A 7059-nucleotide genomic window follows, 5' to 3' on the forward strand; every position below is an offset into this window, starting at 1 on the left:
ATTCTTTTAATTTTAGATTCATTTAATACAATTTATCCTGCTTTTAATCCATCATCTTTAAGAACTGACTGTGCATCTGCTGCTAATATATACAGCCCTTAAAAGATGCCACTGTAGATGAAGATCATCACTGTTTTTCACTGCATCTGTCAGTGGTGTTAATGTTATGGATTATTGGTGAATATTTAACCAAGAAGGTCAGTTCACAAGCATAAGCAAGTCCAAGTATCAACTAAATCTCAAGTCTGAGGTTCTGAACTTTAAGTCTGTTAATTACTGTTGTTACATTGAACTGTTCTTCTTCTGGAGCAGAATGGATGCACAACATACATTTTTAATAGAAAAGGCCCCAGCAAATTGCTGCCCCAGAGGATGATACTACCACCACCATGCTCAACAGTTGGTACAGTGTTCTTAGGGTTAAAAGCTGCACTTTTTTGCAATGAATTGTTTGAACTTATGACCTTGGTATCTGCAGTTGTGCAGAAATGGCTTCAAGAGACATTCCATACTTCTATGATCGTCCTTCTCAGGGCTTCTTCATTGTACTGTCTGTTGGTCAGTTAGTCCAATGAGTTCTGTCTGTCCAACAGACCCTTTTCACATGAGTACAGAGAAGCTCCCAGCTGTAGTCAGTCATGATCACTGTCTACAGGACGTTCAGAGACCTTGGCCATGGCATTTAAAGACCTACTGGAACGTTCACGACACTGAAGAAATCACTGAAGAACCAGCATTGCCAAGACATTCCTGCACATAATGAGTGTATATAAACATCCAATCGCAACTGTATACTCTGATATAATGTGCAATATTAAGAAGGTCTTACATAGTGTCGGGGAGTATGGTGGGTGTAATAGTAATGGAGCTACTGTGAAGACAAATTTCAGAGGAATCTGCAAATAAAGAATCCCACTGTATTGTGAAAACGCATCAGTACCCCTCTACCTTTATGATTACTATATCATTCAGTTGTTGTAAGCCTGTTTAAGGATAGGCTAACTTTGCTAGCAAACACTAGAATACACTGAAATATCACACACAACAATTAAGGTTGAGGTCAGGACTTTGGGAAGACCATTACAAAACTTAATGCTAGCCTGCTTTATCCATTCCCCTTTGGTGTGTGTTTGGGTTTGGACACTGACATGTAGGAACACCCAATTATGTCCAAGTTACAACCATCTAGTCCTCGTTCTTCATTATCCTACCCAGCAAAACAGGTCCTGAGCATGAAGCTACCACCACCATGCTTAACAGTTGCAAAACACGAGTACTCATTTAACTTTACTTTTTAACCATATTATTACTATTATTATTATTATTATTATTATTATTATTATTCAGTCATTAATCTTATATCTGTGAAGGGTTGACAGTAACCCGTCAACAGGCCCTGTCCCTTAGATTTTAGGTCTCTTGAACTATATACTTACCATCTCCTCTTTATGTATGAATATGCCAATAAAAGCAAGTTTGTATTCATGTTCTGGGTGATTTTTGCTGTGTTGCTTAGGGTCTAATTGCCGCCATATGATGACCTCCACCGCGCCCCTAGGATGAGGCCTCCGTTTCCGCAGCCTTCAGCATGCTGAACTGATCTCCAATCACAAGTAAAGAGTAAGGAGAAGCTTGTCCAATGTATTCTCTCTCAGTCTTAACTAAGTGTTGGATCTAAAGTGCTGTTTATCACACTGTGGCCTTAAAGACGTGAGGAGAAGTTGATGAAAGAGTGTGTGTAGCGCGCGTGTGTGTGTGTGTGTGAGCGCACGCACGCTGCAAGCTAAGCAACTGTGAAAATCCACGAGTGAGAAAGCAGCAGCAGTAGAGCAGATGTGAAAACTGGAGCATGGCCAAGTTAAGCCCCTCTGTAGTCCACGGCCTTCATCTCAGGAGAACACAAAGGAAAGGTGGGGGAGACAACGAAAGAGCGAAAGAAAAGATCAGTGAGGGGGGAGAAGGAAAGGCTTTCATCTGCTTGCTCACTTTCCCCGGACGCTCCAGTACGGCCTGATGCAGTCACCGCCGCTAAAGTCACATTTCAGCTTTGAAAGCTTTGAAAAAGGTCTCGCTAATCCTAGTCAGGACTTGGGTTTGAATTCACCTCTACTGAGCTCTGCATTTAAAGATCAAGACGGATGGCACTGTCATGTCGTCCATACAGACGTACTCAGTGGCTGGAAACTACGTTCTTCCAGGGACAGGGTTTATCAGACCAGCGCAATGTACAATAAGGACACATCAGTGCGGAGGATTTAGGCATGGCACCGATCCGATACCCAGTATCAGTATCAGGTCAATAAAATCAGAAATGCTGGATCGCATATCAGAAGCAAAGAAAGATGAAACCTGATTCTTTAACACATCCAGTCAGAAATAGCACAGACATGCTGGAAGGGCATCGTAACACAAGCAAAGTCACTAATAATAACAGTAGCTTCATACAACCTAATGCTGGCTTAAGAACAACCACATATTCAACAAAGCACACATGTGCAAGATGCTATCATGTCAGCGGTGCGGAAACACAAATAGACTAATTTTGTGCCCATTTGCACTGTGTTGTTTGTTCACTTTTGGAACAAAAAAAATTCTGGATGAAAAAAGCTTTACAGCAGTTTGTGTTGTTAGCTGTGTGTTTGTTTCTGTAGAGTAGTAGTGTTTGCTTGAGCATGGTACCTGTAGACAGCCATCCTAAGGGAAGTGAAGTGCCCCATCAAAGGACTTTATGAGATTGATACACTGCCAGGTTCTGTTGATGTACATGTGGGACCCCAAGTTATAAACAAAGGAAATGAACACTTTAAGGGCCCAATTTTGGTCCAACTGTGTTATCTAACCAGAGATACTGAAGAGATGCACTTGTGAGGTCTGACCTTACTGACAGTTATCTTTTGTTTCCAAAACTGTATAAATAGTACTCAAACTTCCAGTAGCAGTAATGAATTGAAATGAACATTTTGAGCAGCTGACTGGATGGATGGATGGGTGGATGGACAGACAGATTGATTGGCAGATAGATGGATAAAAGGATGGATGAATGGATAGATGGAGAGATTAATGGAAAGATGCATAGACAGACAGACAGATGAATGGATGAATGGATGGATGGTCAGACAGATGGAGTGATGAATGGATAGATGAATGAATGGATGGGTGAATAGATAGACAGAGAGATTAATGGAAAGATGCATAGACAGACAGACAGATTAATGGATGGATGGATGGACAGACAGATGAATAGATGTATGAATGGCTGGATGGATGAATGAATTCGCAGACAAATTAAATGATGAATGGATGGATGGACTGGTGGACAGATGGAGTGATGAATGGACAGATGAATGAATGGATAAATGATTGGATAGATGGAGAGATTAATGGAAAGATGCATGGACAGACAAACAGATTAATGAATGGATGGATGGATGGATGGATGGACAGACAGCCGAATGGATGGATGAATGCATGGATGGATGGATATATGGTCAAATAAATGGAGTGATGAATGGATAGATAAATGACTGGATGGTTGATTGGATAGATGGAGAGATTCATGGAAAGATGCATAGACAGACAGACAGATAAATGGTTGGATGGATGGACATGAGGAGTGATGGATGAATGGATAGACAGAGATATGGATGGATGAATGGACTAACATGGACAGACAGAGGGATGGATAGATGAACAGACAGACAGAAAGATGGATGAATGAAAGGATATACAGATGAAGTGATGGATGGACAGAGAGATGGACAGATGGACAGATGAATGGACAGACAGACAGATAAAAGAAAGGACAAATGGATGGAGCAATGGGGGAATGAATGGATGGATGGATGGATGGATGGATGGACAAAGAAATGGATGAATGGAAGGATGGATAGATGAATAGATGGACAAAGGGTTGGCAACTGGATGAATGAAAGGACAGGCCAATACATGCATGGATGGATGGATGGATAGAGGAATGGATGGATGGATGGCTAGATAGAAGGATGGAGGGATGGCTGGACAAATAGATGGATATGAGGACAAATAGACAAAAGGATGGATGGACAGACAGATAAAGAAATGGCTGGATGAACAGATTCCTGTGTCTAAAACTGAACGGACAGCACAGAGCTGTCTGGACTGGCCCATTGCCACCTTCCACCCATCAAACGCTATCTTTTCAATGTGTTTTTGGCTGAAGCAGGCCAGTGCAGATGGTCAGCACACTCCATTCCAGACAAGCTCTTTCATACCGCACTCCACCAGAATAGAGAAAGACTGTGCCCACCACAGTGGCTCTCCAAGTGAAACTTGCTCCCACCCCTGTCCACCAACAGTCCACCGGCTGCATCACACAAAGTCTGTCTGAGTGTGCGCCACTGCCTTGTTTTTCCATCAACACTGGACTGTGGAACGGGTCACTGGCCAACCGACTGCACCTTCAGCTGTGTTTTCCAAAGTGCATATGTGTGTGTGTGTGTGTGTGTGTGTGTGTGTGTGTGTGAGGCTGAGCACCATGTCGCCTGGAAACCTGCTGTTTACAGACTGATTATTTAAGTTTGAAGACTGATGAAAACTTAGTCATATGGACATGAGCATAGCCATAAAATACCCTAGGGTTAAATTATGCTAGGCACAGAGTTGTGCTTTCCAATCTGCTTGTTGATGGACATGGTAATGACTTGTAGAAAACCACACTGACAGAAGCTCAGCTGGGCAGCTGAGGACAGAACTGACCACTTTTAGAAATGTTAGTGTATGTTGGGGTCTGTTCGTCCATATGAGCTATATGAGTTGAAATTATTGCAAGCCATTATACTGCACTTATAAAAACGAAGGAGCTTTGGGTGGTTCTTTGAGCAATGCCATAGAAGAACCACCGTTGGTTCCATAAGAAGCCATGTTAGTAATACAGATGTGTGAAGAGTGTGATGACCATTTAAATTGGTCACTGTTCAAAGAACCATTTAGAGCAGCTTTATTTGTAGGAATGTATGAGGTAAAAATATCTGATTCATTTAGACCCTGTTTACACCTGGTCACTTCATGCATTCATGAGTATCATGAAGAGTAAACACACCCAAGATGCATTTAAACCAGACATGGCCTGCATACCTCAAATACTAGTGTCTGGACTAAAGAAATAAGGTAATTCTTCCTCTCTATTGACACTAAATGGACACAAGTATTGGGACACCTACTCATTCATTGTTTCCTCTAAAATCAAGAGTATTAAAATCAGTGTATTCTTTTTTTGTTGGAGTAACTGTCTCTACTGTTCAGGGAAGAGGCTTTCTAATAGATTTTGGAGTAGCATTGCTGTGAGGGTTTGATTGCATTCAGTGACAAGAGTGACAAGTTCGTGAGGTCACGGTGTTGGATGATCACCACCATACCTCATCCCCAACTCCCCAACTCATTCCAAAAGTATTGGATGGAGCACCGACCATCATTCAAGAAAAAAAACAGTTCCACTGCTCCACAGCTCGATGCTGGAGGACTTTATACTCTAGCTTACCTTTTAGATTAGGCATGGTGCCAACAGGGTCATGTTTATCCACTCCAGAGAGTCCTATATGTTTGGTAATACGTCTCTACAGGGACTGGACAGGGAAGGGTGCAACTTAAGGTAGCTAAATGCATTGATTAGAAGTGATGTAAAATATATTTGGACATGTAGTTTAACCATTCAGAATACCTCCATTAATGCATGGACTAACTGGTCTTAAAATGTGTACAATATCTATCTTATAGTTATCTGTGAAACTGTGCTAATCCAGGCCTTCTCCTCATGTTCATCTCATCCTCTTACTGACCTTTGCTCTGCCTGTTTCAACATGAGCAATAAATGGCTCTAATCATTTTCCAGACATTAATCTGCACTTAAATGCACATTCTAGCAGATCTGTAAAACGTAATGGTTTTCTCTCTCTCTCTCTCTGTAAGAAGACGGCCAATATGAGCTCCACCGCCGCATGTTAATGTTGCTAACTGGAAAGTTTTCTTGCCGGAACGTTGCGTGAAGAGACATAAAGCAGCAGCCGCCCGCCCTTTGTGCATGCTCTAGATACTGCAGTTTCCCTCTCAGCAGTGCCATTCTCTCTCAGACAGAACATTTGGAGGAGAAGCCTTCAAGCAGCATCTGCACTCTTCAAATGGACCAGATGTGCCTTTGGCTCCACAGCCAAGTCTTTAAGCAGCAGCGGAACAAGCCCGCTCCCTCCCCAGGGGAGACTCGCATAATAGCACAACTGTTTCAGGCAACAGGTAGCCCTCCCTCTCTCCCTACACACACAGAGACACACACACAAACTCACACACACCTCCTTATACACTGCTCATAGTGCGAGACAAGCTGGAAGTCTTCTGAATAGAGAACTTCACCCAAGCAAAGCAGCTTCAGGCAAACAAATAAGAAGAGTGATCAGGTTTATACAGAAGGCCTTCTGCAGTGGCTTGCAGTGCTATGACAGATATGAGCTATGCTAAAGAAAAAAGCTATGTCCAAATATTTGTGGACACCCCTTCAAATATCGATGCATTCAGCTGCTGTAAGCTGCAAACATCCTGGGATAAGTTGGGGAGTTGGGGATGAGGTGGGGTGGTTCTCAGCCAAACATGCAGATCTCACAAAAGCTTTTGTCACTGTATGCAACCAAATCCTCACAGAAATACCCCTCCAAAATCTAGCATAAAGCATTTCCTGGACAGTAGAGACAGTTTCCCCAACAAAAGCAGAATTAACTCTTTGTTAATACCCTTGATTTTGGAAGAAACAATGAAAAAGCAGGTGTCTCAATACTTTTGTCCAAACAGTGAACACACTGATCAGCAACAACATTAAAACCACCTCCCTACTATTGTGCCACCAAACAGGTCTGAACCGTTGAGGCATCATCTCCAAAAGATCTCTGAAGGTATCCTGCCACCGAGGCATTAGCCGTAGATCCTTTAAATCCTATAAGTTGTAAAGTGGGGCCTCTGTGAGCCTTGGGCACCCATGACCCTTGGGCACCCATACTTCCTTGGAGCACTCTTGGTAGGTAATGATGACCACTACAT

Source organism: Salminus brasiliensis, chromosome 17 (genome assembly GCF_030463535.1).
Source record: "Salminus brasiliensis chromosome 17, fSalBra1.hap2, whole genome shotgun sequence".
Lineage (NCBI taxonomy): Eukaryota > Metazoa > Chordata > Actinopteri > Characiformes > Bryconidae > Salminus > Salminus brasiliensis.